The 16,772-nt window shown below is 37.1% G+C and overlaps 1 protein-coding gene across 8 annotated transcripts in view; it reads left to right on the forward strand.

Annotated features, from left to right (window-relative positions):
- TASP1 (taspase 1) overlaps positions 1-16,772 on the forward strand; it is a 307,997-nt gene that overhangs the window by 19,407 nt on the left and 271,818 nt on the right. For 2 of the 8 annotated variants that reach the window (XM_028523962.2, XM_028523963.2), the window contains one exon: positions 1,963-2,228. The exons of the other annotated variants lie outside the window; for them this stretch is intronic. The gene's annotated coding sequence lies outside the window, so the exon portion shown is untranslated. The remainder of the gene's footprint in view (positions 1-1,962; positions 2,229-16,772) is intronic. 8 annotated transcript variants of the gene reach the window in all.

Genomic DNA, 16,772 nt, shown 5'->3' on the forward strand with positions numbered 1-16,772 from the left:
TAGGGCTCTGCATTTGGAAGACAGTTGCTTTGATGACTGCTTTTTGAAATAGTTTTGGTTCAGGTAATGACAGTGAGTTTTAAATTCTAAAGGTCATTTTGGCCATTTTACATGGTAGAACTTCTGATATGAATTTCTTCTTTGAGGAAATTGGATATAGATCTGGGTGAGGCCTGATGCCACTGCTACAGTAGAAAGTGTTTCAAAGATTCTGATAGAAAATGGACTAGCATTTGTGAAATAATTACTGAAGTTCCCTTTGCATATTGATTTTTTTTAAAAAAGTACTAAGACCTGGTTAAAAAGTTCTAATAAGGAATAATAGATTAAATATGGATGACAAACTTTTAGAGATTGTTTGTAGTCTTGTGTTAGAAAGTGGATAAATTTGGCTGCGATTTCAAAGATCTTGATGTAGCTAGCCTTTGGGAGATTTTGGTTAATTCATTTTGAAAACTGGTTATTTTGGTAGATAGAACAGTCTATTAAAAATAGTGATAGGTATAGATTTTATATTTCATATAGTGAAAGGCAAATTGCACAGTCTCCTTTATTAAAATATATTTTGTTGAATTTATGTCATTGTAAGTGGAGCCTATAGTTCTTTTGTTGACTTGATTCATCCTTAAAGGCTCCTTATAGTCAGGGGAGAGAGTAATTCATGGTTAAAACTAGTTTATTATACAAAATCTTTAGCATTTAATGAGCAGATTCTATTTGGCATCAGTTTTTATATGTCTTCTAATAGCAATACTTTGTCTTTGGATCTCTATGTAATTCAATGTAATGCTTACTTATAAACCTTAGGAAAATCCTCTAAGAAGTAACTATTTATCCAGATAGCTGATAGTTTGGGGTATAAGAGAAAAATTTAGGTATTGCACTATTATATATTTATATTATTATAAGTAATGTTGTTACACATTTTTCTGTGTCTCTTATATCCAGAGCCAGCGCTGCATGCATTTCTGTTTCTGTTAAAGGTAGGAATCTTCAGAATGTCATCACTGCTGAGAAGTCAGTTGTTGGTGGACCATAGCCAGGTGCCTCTGTGCAAGAGCAGGATTAGGCTACACCCTTTTTCCTTGGTTATATACTTCTGGCTGGAATTGTTTGTGTGTCTCAGAGGGGGAGAGAGAGAGCACTTAAGGCCTGCTAGTCCTTGAACTGCTTAGTGGTCATGGAGATGATGTGGTTTGTTGCTAGCATATGTGGGCATATCTAGGTTGGAAGGGAACATTGGGAAGGGCTGATATGACTTCCTTTCTTTCAACAAAGCTGTAGCAAGTTCATTTGTGGGATTTCGTTGTGAGTAAATTCTTAACCACTACCTGTTCCTTAGCCCAATTAAGTGTTTGGTTTCTACTGTAGAAAGTAGGGGCATCTGCTTTATAGTTATTTCTGTTTATTTGGGAGGTTAAAAAACTACTTAAATTAATGAATATCCACATTGTCTGCACTTTTTTTTTCTTTTGCAGAAATCATTTTTTCATAATCAAAGGGTAGCTGAGTATTTCGGTGGTTCCTTGTTTCCTTCTTCCCCCCCTCCCCCCTCCCCCCATGGGGCTGAACACAATGGAAAAGGACAGCTTGATGTGTTTAGCTCACAAGTGCCCATTAACCAAAATGTGACTGATGAGTCTAATTTAGATCTCATTTTTCTCTTCTGTGGGTAATATCTTTTATTCTCCGTAATGGGAAGAGGTCCTGTTTTTATGTATGTGAAGCAAAGAGTTTTACCTTTTTTCTTTTTTTACTTAAAATGTTTTCACTGCATGAAATTTGAGTTTTGATTTTAGATGCTCTTTTTTTTTTCAGCTTGGTACCATTGATTATTTTATTCAAAGACCCTGTTTTGCTGTCTGTTTAGCAGTATTTCCAGTGGTGCTTCAGTATTTCTGTGTATTCCAGCTATTTATAGAGTCTTTATGTTTCTCTGCATTTTTTGTTTTATTTTTTGAGGTGTACACACACAGTTACACTTCATGGAGTTGCATCCAGCCAAGTATCCATGTTCTTCTTGTGAAGAGGCAGAGAAAATCACCTCTCCCAAGAATTTCCACCTTCTGACCAAGGGAAATGTATCCTGAAGAGCTGTACGCAGATGGAGGCAACTTGTTTGCTTGTTCTGCTTCTAGAGCATTCATTTAATTAGAAGACAGGCTGTGGGTGGCCATGTGCAGACAAAGAAGCACCAGACAGAGCCCAGTTAGCCTGGGACAGTAAAAGTAAGTTACGCTCTTTTTAAAACACTTTTGAGTACTGATGCTAATTCTTGCCTTTCATACTAAGGGGCAATTTGTAACTTACTGTTTGTGTTTACACATTAGGTACATCTGTTCTTTTTCTGAGACCATAGAAATTAAACATGCTCCCTAGCACAAAGTACCTGCTTAATGGAAAAGCAGTGAATTTTTTTCTTTCAATTTTTTTAGACTAAAAAGAGAACTGAATTTCAATTATTAGATTCTAGATTAATTTTACAGTGCATCAACACTGTATATTAGTTTTTGACCAGGTCAAAACACTTAAGTACAGAGCCTGTTATATTTTACTTTGTACTGATTGCTCCCCTTCCTAGCCATTTCTTGATGAACTTTGTTCATCTTGACTGAGTCTGTTAGAAGATGTGCTCCAAGACCAGACTTAGTAGTGTGAGCCCTTATTTTGCTCTAGGAGTTTTTGCTCTCTGAGCATATATTACGTTTTGGATTTCAGTTTTGAACTACTTAAGGTACATTTGTTAGTATGGTGGAGTTGGTGGTAAGCCTGTGTTTAGCAATGAGGAAGGAATTTAGACTTTTGGATTAAGTATAAAATATCTTCTTGTCTTATATTAATAGAGATATTAGATTCATTGGCAGTTGAAGTTATAGTGTTGTGATTGTTGAAGCATATTGTATGTGTGTGTGTATATGTGTTTGGATCCATATCATTTGGGGCATCAATTTTATAATCTATTTTTTCTTTTTTTCTTTTTTGCTTTTGGTAATGAAGAGACTATGCTGAGAAGAGTTTTCTATTGATGTCAAGAAGGTCAATCTGAAAGACTGTCTTTAGGTTTTAAGTTTTTGTCCATCTCTCAAACCCAGGATCTAGAAAGGAATGAGAAAGTGATATAATTTTTAGGAATCCTGTCAAGATCATATCTTATTCCAAAGCAGAATTAAACCTTTATTTTTTAAATTCATTCTCACTTTTTCTTTATCACCTGATTTTTTGGGGGGGTAGCAGGCTTTACCTAAGTGTTAGAATATTGAAGGATTGCATCTCACTATAGCAGAACAAAAAGCTTAACATTGAATTGTAAGCCTTGGCTATTCCAGCTGTCAGAGAGTTTCAACTGGCAGTCATTTTTACTCAGGGTCCAGCCTCCTGCATGGTGTACACATTTACTGACGACAGTTCATGACATGTATACACTATAACACGGGGCTTCAACACTGTAACACTTAAACTCGACTCCTCAGAAAATTCAGAGTAAAGAATTTATGTTTTCCTCTCTTGGAATATGTGCAGATGTTAATATTTTCTAGTGGGTTGGAAATCTTTTTAGTAAAAAGAAAAGCATAGTTACTACTTATAAGTTGTTAGTAAATCTCCCTATCCCCCATTCTGACCATGCATGTACTTACCTCATGATGGAAGGATGGTTTAAATTATTTTAATCCCATGGTCTATTAGGGTTTTTTTGAGTGATGTTTTCATATTATTGTCAACATGTTTAAAAGGTATAATTATTTAAGTTGAAGGGAAATGTAAGTGGATGCCAAACTTGGCTTTACTGGAGAAACAGCTACATTTGTCTTTTCTATGGTAGCTCATGTGTAAAGGACAGTTTTGGGTACTGTGTGTGTTAAGCTCTTCCTGGACATCATAAAGAATCCAACTAAAATAAAGTTTAAAACTATTTCAGATGTACAGGTCTATTGAAGCCAATATTTTATTTTAGTGATTTGTGTTATATCTGACAAGTAACTGTATAAGATTCTGTGGCTTTCAATTAAAAAAATGAAAATAAACTGCTGTGATGTCATTTTTCTGCTTAATTATATTTATTTGAAAATTAGGCAGGTTAATAATAGAAAGTAGATAAAGACAAATGTGCATTGCTTTTTTTTATTAAACTGTTTTAAATAATAAATTAGAGAAAAACACTGTTCCATTTTGACAGACTATTGTATACCAAATCAACAAATGCTCTGTTGAACAAATTATCAACATTTGTTGCCTTTATTCTGACTTTTCCAGAAGAGCTTGGATGCTTCAAGAAGATATTAAAAATCTTAGTTCCTAGTACATATGCTGTTGTGTGTGAGGGTTTTTGTTCTTTTAAAACATGAAGTATGTTTTCTTTTGTGTAATTGAACATTTAAAAAATGAACTGTCACAGATACTAAAACTGGGTATTCAACATAATACATTTGACTCAAGTGTTCACAGTGTGATGCAAACAAATGCTCTCTCAACTTGCTTCCAGGATAGCTAAAATATCACTTTAACACATGTTTAAAGTAGAGCACTGTAATGATTTGGCTAGATGCAGTTCTGGACTAAGTTGAGTAATTTCCTCAGACATTCCAACTTTGATCAACCACAGCAAAACTTTTAGTATGTCTGTAAAGCAGCCAGTGCATCTGTAGATATGTCCTGAGGTAGAGAGAAAAGAGAGAATGCCAGAAAAGAAAGAATACTTTCTATCATTAAGAAGCAGTTACAAAATGAAAATGGAAAGTTTTTTGTTTTCCTAGGAACTTTTTTTTAGCTAATTGAGCCTCTGATTCCTAAGTATGACCTGGGGTTCTGTATTAATGAAGGAAAGATACTTCATTTGGGCCTAGTAAAAATGTTTTTTGGCTAACTCTGCTGAATTTTACTGGTTAAAGTCCATTAATTCTTAAACTTTTAATTCTTTATTAATATAATGTTAATTGGCTGAAAACCTAAACATGAACAATAATATGTATCTCAGTAAAACATGTCTTAATTGTTTATAATTGGCTAATATTTGGATGAAAATACTCTTACATGACCCTGTTTTGGAGAATAACTTAAGAACAGAGGCAGTGCCACTAAATAAATAATCTCATATATCTTTCGTTTTCAATACATGGATGAAAGTAGGTTTTCTTGTTTTTATTTTCAGTCACTTAAAAAATGAATTTGCAAACGCCTACTGGTTTTTATATAGAAGCACCGACTAAGACTATTTGTAATGGTAAATCATTCTCTGCTATGTGGGAGATGCATGTTTCCTGTATTTTTGGATGTAACATGCTCATGTCACATGAACGTAACATTCCCTGGAGTTTTTTTAAGGTGTAGTTAACAACTGATTGCAAACTGTATCTTTTTTATGATCTTGTTTTCTATAGTCCCATGATAATATATACATACCATGACCTCCAATTAGTTTTAATTGTGAAAATTTGGCTTTTTTAGGTCAATATTGCACCAACATTAGGAGGAATCCATAAACCTCCTGTGATTTTCATGTTGTAGATCTCTATTATTCTCCAGTTAGTCAGTCACGGAAAACAAGGTGTTAACACAGTGAAATAAAATTAACTAGTAATTAAAAAAAGGTTTTATCATAGTTTCACTTTCATTACATTTTATAACTTTTTTCAGAACTGGATGAAGGGCAGTATAATTGGTAAACTTACATCCTTTAAGCCCATTCCCTGTACCCTAAAAGAGGTGCAGAGAAATGACAAATATGCAAGTTGGGGGGAAATGGAAGGGAGGCTTGGATAAGCTAATTGTGATGCTTATAGGCAGGGTGCTTGAATGGATTTCTGAGTTGGTTACCTTGTTACTGTTTCTTTGTTTACCTCAGAGACTTTCTTCCTGTAAATATTGTCTACCTGGATGGCATAATTCCTTCAAAATTTAATACTTAATACTTACTTAATTTCATGTGCTTATTGCCTTGATCTTGAAATCATGAATTTGCACCGAGAACAGAAGAGCAAACTTTTACAAAAACCATATGGGATCTGGTATCTAATTATGGATGGGATAGATTTTCATTACCCTTTATTTATTTTACCCAATTTTCTCTTATGTTTTGCATGTTACTTGAACATTTATATTCTACCTTCCATATAACTATGTAAGTTTTGTATATGGATTAAAAAAAATTTGTTCCAAACTACTAGCTCCAAAAAGAAGACCATCCCTTAACATCTTGATAATGATAGTTTACCACTGCACAGAATTGTAGGTGAAGTTGTCAATACTAATGGTGATCAAGGTGTTCCATGGGAAAAATACCATGAAAATTCATCATTCTTTTTATGGATTCTGGGTAAAAAGCTTATCTGACTCATTTTTGGGGAAGTAAAAAAGTATTATCAATTCTAATTGTCATAATAAGAAGATATGTGACATTTCTGACCACTAACCTGGCTCTAATTAGTAAAGGTGTGTTGACATGTGGTAGTGCAGCTTAAATGACTTATTTCTATATTATCATCATGCTTCTTTAAGTAAAAAGAGGTAAGAATATTCAGTATTTTAATATTCAAATAAGCATGAGGATGAAATTATGATTTGTTGTTAGGATTGGCATTTGTATCAAAGAACTAGTTTGCCTGAAATCTGTATTGTGTGGAAATCTAAAGACTTAACTGAAGCCCAGATTTTGCATCTGGAGGAGCTTGAGACCTTATTAACCTTTACAAAGAAATGTAGGCCAGAGGTTACAGAAGTGTGTTGATTAGCCCATAGACAAGATCTTAAAAATTGCAGTTTGTTGTCAACATTTAAAAATCAGGACACCCATTAAGATTTTTAACTTCTTTTGAGAAAGAGAGAGATCTGGCCACATAGAACATATATCCTTACAGGCCTTCAGTCTGCCTGGGCTGAGTGACAGCTGCCCCTTTTGAGTATAAGAGACTGGGTAACTAAGACTATTACAGTCTAAGGTACAGCTAAAAATAGGGTTGCACAGAGATGCCAGCTTTTGTTTTGTTGGAAGGGCTAAGAAAGTGAATTGATGGTTTAACTGGCATTAACTTAATGCTCTAGAGGTCACAAATTATTGCAACAGGGATTTCAACAAAAGTATAAAATTAATTTTAATTTTTAAAAATTGAAATTGGACTTAAGTGTTAACTAGTTATATTAAAAATGAACTCCAAATCAAACTAAGGACTTTTAAGAGAATTTCCCATTGAAGCAATTTGAACTGGAACCAAAATATATCACTCCAAAGAGTTTTGATCTAGAGATAAAGCAGATGAAAATACTGTATGACCCAACTAAGATTGAACCAAATTGTTCTTTTATTTACTTCTACTCCCAGGAGTGAAATATTTCCCATGTTTGTAGTGAATATACGAGAAATGACTCTAAACACAGCATGTTGTACCAATTTCCAACTGTTGTCTTGCTAACGTCCTAAAGGATATTGAATTACCAGCATCATTTATGTTAATCTTGATTCCACTACTTTTTTTTCAATTTTTTATTGTTCAAGTATAGTTGCCTCCATTTTCCCACCACCACATTCCCCCGCACCTCCCCCACCTCCCACCCGCAATCCTACCCCGCTTTGGCTTTGTCCATGGGTCTTTTATACGTGTTCCTTGGTGACTCTTCCCTTTCTTTCCCCTATTATCTCCTTTACCTCTTCCCTCTGGTTACTTTCAGTTTGTTCTTTATTTCAGTGTCTCTGGTTATGTTTTGCGGGCTTGTTTGTTTTTTGGAGTAGGTTCCACTTACAGGTGAGATCATATGGCATTTGTTGTTCACTGCCCGCTTTATTTCATTTAAGATAATGCTTTCCAGTTCCATCCATGCTGTTGCAAAAGGTAGGAGTTCCTTCTTTTTATCTGCTCTGTGATATTCCATTGTGTAAATGTACCACAGTTTTTGATCCATGCATTTACTCATGGGCACTTAGGTTGCTTCCAGCACTTCGTATTGTAAACTGTGCTGCTGTGAACATTGGGGTGCATAGATTCTGTTGAATTAGTGTTTCAGGATTTTTAGAGTTATAATCTCAGCAGTGGAATTGCCAGGTCAAAAGGCAGTTTCATTTTTAGTTTTTTTGAGGAAATTTCATACTGTTTGCCACAGTAACTGTACCAGTCTGCATTCTCACCAACAATAGATTAGCGTTCCCTTTTCTCCACAACTTCACCAGCACTTGTTGTTGGTTTATTTGTTTTTGATGGCCATTCTGACTGGTGTGAAGTGGTATCTCATTGTGGCTTTAATTTGCACTTCTCTGAGCATCTTTTCCTATGTCTCTGGGCCCTCTGTATGTCTTCCTTATAGCAGTGTTTGTTCAAGTCCTTTGCCCATTTTTTAATTGGTTTGTTTGTCTTCCTGGAATGGAGTTGTGTGAGTTCTTTATATATTTTGGAGATTAAACCCTTGTCTGAGATATCATTGGCAAATATATTTTCCCATACAGTTGGATCCCTTTTTATTTTGCTGATTTTTTTCTTCAGCCATGCTTTTTATTTTGATGAAGTCCCATTTGTTTATTCTTTCCTTTATGTCCCTTGCTCTAGGGGACATATCCGTGAAAATACTGCTGCGTGGAATATCTGAGATTTTCCTGTCTACATTCTCTGTGACTTTTATGGTGTCACAACTTATATTTAAGTTTTTTATCCCTCTTGAATTTATTTTTGTGTATGGTGAAAGTTGGTGATTGAATTTCATTTTTTTGCATTTAGCTGTTTAGATCTCCCAACTCCATTTGTTGAAGAGGCTATTTGTACTCCATTTTATGCCTCTGCCCCCTTTGTTGAATATTAATTGACCATAAAGACTTGGGTTTATTCTGGTCTCTATTCTGTTCCATTGATCTATGTGTCTGTTCTTATGCCAGTACCATACTGTTTTTTTTTTTTTTTTTTTCCTACAGGACTCCAGCAGTTCTTTTTCTTTTTCTTTTTCTTTTTTTTTTAAAATATATTTTATTGATTATGCTATTACAGTTGTCCCATTTCCCCCTTCACTCCCCTCCACCCTGTACCCCCTCTCCCACCCACATTCCCCCCCTTTAGTCCATGTCCATGTGTCATACTTATGAGTTCTTTACCTTCTACATTTCCCGTACTATTCTTGCCCTCCCCCTATCTGTTTTCAACCTACATTCTATGCTACTTATTCTCTATACCTTTTCCCCCTCTCTCCTCCTCCTACCCCTACTGCTAGCCCCCCCCCCATGTGACCTTCATTTCTGTGGTTCTGTTCCTATTCTAGTTGTTTACTTAGTTTCTTTTGGTTTTGCTTTAGGTGTGGTTGTTAATAATTGTGAGTTTGCTGTCCTTTTACTATACATGTCTTTTCTTTATCTTCTTTTCTTAGATAAGTCCCTTTAGCATTTCATAAAGTAAGGGCTTGGTGATGATGAACTCCTTTAATTTGACCTTATCTGAAAAGCACTTTATCTTCTCTTCCATTCTAAATGAGAGCTTTGCTGGATAGAGCAATCTGGGACGTAGGTCCTTGTCTTTCATGACTTGGAATATTTCTTTCCAGCCCCTTCTTGCCTGTAAGGTCTCTTTTGAGAAATCAGCTGACAGTCTGATGGGAACTCCTTTCTAGGTGACTGTCCCCTTATCTCTTGCTGCTTCTAGGATTCTCTCCTTCGTTTTTACCTTGGCCAATGTAATTATGATGTGCCTTGGTGTGTTTCTTCTTGGGTCCAACTTCTTTGGGGCTCTCTGTGCTCCTTGGATTTCTTGGAAGACTGTTCCCTTTGCCAGTTTGGGGAAGTTCTCCTTTATTATTTGTTCAAATAACTTTTCCACTTGTTGGTCCTCCCCTTCTGGTACCTCTATAATTCGGATGTTGGAACGTTTAAAGGTGTCCTCGATGGTCTTAAGCTTTTCTTCGATTTTTTGAATTCTTATTTCATCATGCTTTCCTGCTTGGTTGATTCTATCTTCCTTCTGGTCCACTGTGTTGTTTTGAGGCTCAGATTCCTTCCTTTCACTATTGGCTCTCCTCCGTGTATCTTCCTGCATTTCTTTTATGGTAATCTGCATTTTTTCATGTAATTTGCATCCAAAATCAACCAGTTCCATGAGCTTCCTGATCACCAGTGTTTTGAACTGTGCATCTGATAGATTGGCTATTTCTTGGTCACTCAAAAGGATGAGTCCTGGGGGACTGATCTGTTCTGCTGGAAACATGTCTTATGTCTTTCCCTGTCTCTCCTATTATTTTATTTATTTATTTATTTATTTATTTATTTATTCTCCGTTCTGGTCGCTCTTGTTACGGTGGGGGGCGGAGCCTTAGGTGTTCACCGGGGCTGGGCACCCCAGTCGCTAGATTGTGACGTTATATGTGGGGGCAGGGGCGGGAGCGGGGACAGGAGGGATCAATGGCGACCGTTCCGTTCTTCTGGAGTCAGACACTTCCCTGGGCTTCTGGGCCGTGAGCTCTGCCCTGGTCCACAATCGCTGCCCCACTGATTCCCCCAGCCGCTGCTTGCGTACTCAGGAATCACTGCTGCACCGCTGTGCTCTTGCGCCCCGGATGGCTGTCGCGCCGATTTTGTGCCAGATTCCCCCTGACCTACGCGCGCCTGCGACCTGCGCCAGCCCCGCGCCTGCTCAGCTTGTCGTCCCCTACTAGTCTGGATGTACGGGTCTACTTCAACTTCTTGACTGTCTTACTTCCATTTAGATAAATCCTCTGACAGTTCTGATATTATGACTGCAAATCATTGTTGTAAATTATTGTTGTTCTGTTCTTGGTTGTGCGAGGAGGTACGGTGTGTCCACCTATTCCTCCATCTTGCCGGAAGTCCCATACTGTTTTGATTACAGTGGCCTTGTAGTATAGTTAGATGTCAGATATGGTGATCCCTCCTACTTTGTTCTTATTCCTCAAAATTGCTGCAGCTATTCGGGGTTATTTATGGTTCCATATACATTTTTGAAATGTTCGTTCTATATCCGTGAAATAAGTCATTGGTATTTTAATAGGGATTGTGTTGAATCGTAAATTGCTTTGGATAGTATGGACATTTTGATGATGTTAATTCTTCCAATCTGTTGGGAGTCATCCTGCCTGGTTTCAGGTACTGTAGACTCATTAATGGACAATAAGGGTCCCACTGCTATAGCTGAGTAAAAAGGCCTTTGGGACATGAACCACTAAGGAGACAGAACATTTCCTCTTGGCAGGAGTGCAGCCCCTGCCTCCCTCACCTCCCCCCTGTTTGGCCTGGACAGATGACTGGTTAGCCAGTGATGGGTAAAACCCCTCAAGGGAGGGGCAACCTAAGACAGGCACAGTGGCGATGGACCAACAGGGAAGGACTTAGGGGTCTAAAGAGAAGGGACAGAAAGACCCTGACCCCTTGGCTTTGTCATAGCCTGAGTCCTCAGTCTTTCTGTAAAAGTCTCCTAGTCTTTTGGCTGCTTTGCTCTCCTTGCTGGATTTAGCTTGGGAACAATGCCGGAGGCAGCTGTGATCTTGTACTGGATTTTGTACTGGAACAGACAGCTTTTAGGGGTGAATCTGGCCAGAGAAATAATATACATTGTTTCCTTTGAGGCTTGCTGTGCCCTGTTGCTATGAAACAGACACTTGAACTAAAGCCAACCCTGACCAGAGACAATCTCTGTTTCTTCAACTATTATCTCTGAATGATATCAGTTTTTCATGACTGTAGCTTTTTGGACATTGACTGATGAGCTTTATATGCATACTATGTATCTCTGTGTGAGCTGAACTCAGTAAAAACTCAGGAAAGGAAATGTTCAGGACCTTTCTCCTCTGAGAGACTGGTCACCTTTCCTCTCCAAGCAGATCATGTCTTGGTAGATTTACTCTCATCCGCACCTTCTGGGGTGTTCTGCAGGTGAAGCACCCCCATACCAATTCATGAACATGGTATTTGCGTCTATTTATTTGTGTCCTCCTTAATTTCTTTCTTCAGTGTTGTGTAGTTTTCTGAGTACAGGTCTTTTACCTCATTGGTTAGGTTTATTCCTAGGTACTTTAATTTTCTTGTTGCTATAGGAAATGGGACTTCTTTCTTGATTTCCTTTTCTGATATTTCATTGTTGTTGTACACAGATGCCTTTGGCTTCTGAATATTGACCTTGTTACCTGCTGCTTTGCTGAATTCACTTATTAGGTCAAGTAGTTTTGTGATGGAGCCTGTAGGGTTTTCTTTGTACACTATTATGCCATCTGCAAACAATGACAGTTTTACTTCCTCCTTTCCAATTTGGATGCCTTTTATCTTTTCTTGTCTGATCTTTGCAGCTAGGACTTCCAATACTATGTTGAATAGAAGTGTTAAAAGTGGATATCCTTGTCTTGTTCCTGATCTTAGTGGGAAATCTTTCAGTTTTTGTCTGTTGAGTATGATGTTGGCTGTAGATTTTTCATATATAGCCTTTATTATGTTGAGTTATGCTCCCTTTAATCCCCCTTTCCTGAGTGTTTTAATCATAAATGGTACTGTACCTTATCCAATGCTTTTTCTGCATCTTTTGATACAGTTATGTGATTTCTGTCTTTTCTTTTGTTTATGTGCTGTATTACATTTATTGACTTCTGAATATTGTACCATTCTTGCATCCCTGGAATGAATCCCACTTGATCATTGTGTATGGTCTTTTTTATGTATTGCTGGATGCAGTTTGCCCATATTTTGTTGAGGATTTTAATGTCTATGTTCATTAGTGGTACTGGCCTGTAGTTTTCTTTCTTTTTGTGTCTTTATGTGGTTTTGGGATTAGGATGAAGCTGGCTTCATAAAAAAGAGTTTGGGAGTCTTCCTTTTCTTGGATTTTTTGGAATAGTCTGTGAAGGATAGGGGGCTCTTCCTTAAATGTTGTGTAAAATTTTACTGTGAAACTCTCTGGTCCAGGGTTTTTGTATGATGTTAGTTTTTTGACTACTGCGTCAGTTTCATCAGCTGTTATTGGTCTGTTTAGGCTTTTTGCTTCTTCTTGATTCAGTTTTGGGATTTTTTTTTTTTTAGAAATTTGTCTATTTCACCCAGGTTTGTAAATTTCTTGGCATATAGTTCTTCATAGTAATTTCTTACAATCCTTTGCATTTCTGTAGTATTGATTGTAGTTTCTCCTCTTTAATTTTTATTTTATTTGGGTCCTCTCCCTTTTTTTGTTGATGACCCTGGTTAAAGGCTTGTCAATTTTGTTTATCTTCTTTTTAAATTATATTTGATACCTTTTTTTAAGATTTTATTTATTTATTTTTAGAGAGGGAAGGGAGGGAGAAAGAGAGAGAGAGAGAAACATCAATGTGCAGTTGCTGGGGGCCATGGCCTGCAACCCAGGCATGTGCCTTGACTGGGAATCGAACCTGCGATGCTTTGGTTCGCAGTCTGTGCTCAATCCACTGAGCTACGCCAGGCAGGGCATTTTTGTTTATCTTTTCAAAGAAAAAGCTCCTTCATTTATTGATCCTTTGAATCATTCTTTTAGTCTCTATGTCATTTAATTCTGCTCTGATCTCAGTTATTTCCTTCCTTCTATTCACTTTGGGCTTTCTTTGTTGTTCCTACAGTTCTTGTAGATGTAGGGTTAGGTTGTTTATTTGAAATGTTTCTGTCTTTTTGCGGTAAGTCTGTATTGCTATAAACTTCCCTCTCAGGACTGCCTTCGCTGTGTCCCATAAGTTTTGGACTGTTGTATGTTCATTTTCATTTGTTTCCATAAACTTTTTGATTTTCACCAGTTCATTGTTTAATAGCATGCTGTTCAGTCTCCAGACTTTGAATATTTTTGATTTTTTTTTTCCTTGAGGTTGGGTTCTAGTTTCAAGCCCTTATGGTCTGAGAAAATGCTTCAGTTTTTTTGAATTTGTTGAGGCTTGTTTTGTGTCCTGTCATGTGGTCTATTTTTGTGCATTTTGCTTCTTTGGAATGAAAGGCTCTATATATATCAGTTAAGTCCATTTGATCGAGGACATTGTTCAATGATGTAATATCTTTGTTGATATTTTGTTTGGAAGATCTATACATTGTTGACAATGGGGTGTTAAAATCCCCACTATAATTGTGTTGCTGTCTATTATCTTTCTTGAAGTCCTCCAAGATTTTCCTTATATATCTGGGTACTCCTATGTTGGGTGTATATATGTTTACAATATTTATGTCTTCTTGATGGATTTTTCCCTTGAGTATTATGAAGTATCCTTCTGTGTCTTATTTATGGCCTTTGTTAGGAAGTCTGTTTTATTGGATATAAGTATTGCTACCTCTGGTTTTTTTTTTCCTGTCCATTTGCTTGGGATATTTTTTTTCCAACCCTTTACATTCAATCTGAGTAGCTCTTTTATTCTGAGGTGAGTCTCTTGTAGGCAGCATATGTGTAGGTCATGCTTTCTTATCTATTCAGCTACCCTATGTCTTTTGATTGGAGCATTTAGTCCATTTACATTTAAGGTTATTATTGATAGGTACTTATTCATTGCCATTTTACTCCCTTTGTATCTGTGTTCCTCTTTCTCACTCTTTTTTTTCCTCCTCTTAAAGCAGCGCATTTAGCATACCTTGCAATGATAGTTTGGTGGAGGTGTATTCTTTTAGCCTTCTTTTGTCCAGGAAGCTTCTTATTTCACCCTCCATTTTAATTTAGAGCCTTGCTGGGTAGAGTAGTCTTGGTTGCAAGCCTTTGCTCTTCATTACTGGGAATATTTCTTGCCATTTCCTTCTGGTTTGTAGTGTTTCTGTTGAGAAATCAGCTGCTAGCCTTACTAGGGCTCCCTACTATGTCAGTTCCTGTTTCTCCCTTGTTACCTTTAGGATTCTCTCTCTCTCTCTTTTTAAAAAATATTTTATTTATTTATTTCCAGAGAGACAGGAAAGGATGGAGAAAGAGAGGGAGAGAAACATCAATGTGTGTGCGCCTCTTGTGTGCGCCTCTTGTGTGCACCCAACTGAGGATGTGGCTTGCAACCAGGCATGTACCCTGGTTGGGAATTGAACCATCTACCCTTTGCTTCGCAGGCCAGCACTCCATCCACAGAGCCACACCATCCCGGGCTAAGATTCTTTCTTAGCTTTGAATTATGCCATTTTAAATATGATGTGTTTTAGAGGGGGCCTCTTTGGGTTCCTCTTGATTGGGACCCTCTGTGCTTTGTGGACTTGTGTGGCTTTTTCTCCCATCAAATTAGGGAAGTTTTCCATTATTAATTTTTGCAAAACAGGTTTTCTATTCCTAGCTTCTCCTCTCTTCAGGTATCCCTGTTATACGGGTATTATTCCATTTCATGTTGTCCTGCAGTTCCCTTAACCCCTCTTTGTCCTTTAGGACTTTGTCCTTTGAGTCTTTTTTCCTTTTCTTGCTCTTTCTGGGAGGTCTTTTCTACTTTGTCCTCCAGCTCACTGATTCGATCCTCTGCTTCATCTAGTATGCTTTTGATTCCTACTGTGTTCTTCAATTCAGAAATTGTATTCATTTCCTCTTGGCACTTGTTGATTGCTTCTATGTCCTTTTTCATGCTGGTACAGTTTTCAGTAAGTTCCTTGTAGTTTCCCTGTGGATTCTGGTAATTTGCACTGAGCAGATTGAGTTTCCTGACAACCATAGTTTTGAACTCAGTATCTGATTATTAACTTGCCTCTTTCACTTAGCACTGCTTTGAGGGTTCCCCCTTTCCTTTTGATTGGGGGTTGTTTCTTTGACTTCCCATCAATGTGATACTCTTGTTTGCTTCTGCTTCTTAAACTTATCTGTTTTGACTTCCTGACTTTGTGGTATGAACTTCTGTGTTAGGAGGCCTGTGAGAGTCAGTGGTGCAGTCTCCTTGATCCCATGAACTAGATGTTCTTGGGATGCCCTTTATGCTGTTTATGTTGGCTATCTGGATGTTATTAGTTTTTGATTGTTGTTGAGTCTTTCTTTGGTAGGTCTTTCCCTCCAGCTTGTTGACTTAGGGTCACTTTGCCCACCATGTCTTTTGTGCTGTTGTGCAGGTGCAGATAAGTTGTGCTGAAGCTAATTCTTCTGTTCAAGGTTATAAGGCTTCTCTTTTGCTATTGCTTAGTTATTTGTTCCAGGTGGATCTCTACAATTGAGTTGTAATTCCCGATTGGCCCTGGGAGGAGGTTAAGTGTGACTTCCATTCGCTCCTCTGCCATCTTCTTTGGCTTTGATTCTGCTACTTTTTAATGGAACACATACGAAAAAAACTTATTGATTTGCACATAATATTTGTGGCTGTGTTTGTGATGATTGTCCAGAAAGTTTGTATGTCCTTTTGTCAATGACTTCTTACATTTTATTACTGTTTTTCCAATTCATTAATTCTTCTCTAGTAAAAGTTGAATCCTTGTGCTGAGTGGTTAGCTTTAGTAGCCTCTTATGGCTCATTTTGTGTTTTTGTACTCTCTACCTTCTCTGTGTTGTTGCTGGTAGGTGTCTTTATAAGCCTCCTCAAGAATGAGGTTTGCAGAGAAAGTGAGGTTAAACTGCTTATTCATTCGAAATTCATTTAGGTCAAAATTTCTCCAGGTGAGGGTCATGGTCCAGCTGGATCAGAATAATGTGAGGTTCCTTGTTCAAAAAAATGAAGATTTCCTAATCTTCATGTTACATGACCTGAATCATGATCTTTGATAATAGGAGTATGGAAATTTTTTTTTTGATTATTTTAAAAACCTTTTTATTTTTAGATTACTGTAGATTCACATGCAGTTGTAAGGAATAATATGGAGAGAACCATCGTATCTTTATCCCACAATGGTAACAGTATTTAAAAAATGCAGTTCATCTTTTATTTTCAAAATTTTACATGACTGTTTA

Source organism: Phyllostomus discolor, chromosome 9, assembly GCF_004126475.2.
Source record: "Phyllostomus discolor isolate MPI-MPIP mPhyDis1 chromosome 9, mPhyDis1.pri.v3, whole genome shotgun sequence".
Lineage (NCBI taxonomy): Eukaryota > Metazoa > Chordata > Mammalia > Chiroptera > Phyllostomidae > Phyllostomus > Phyllostomus discolor.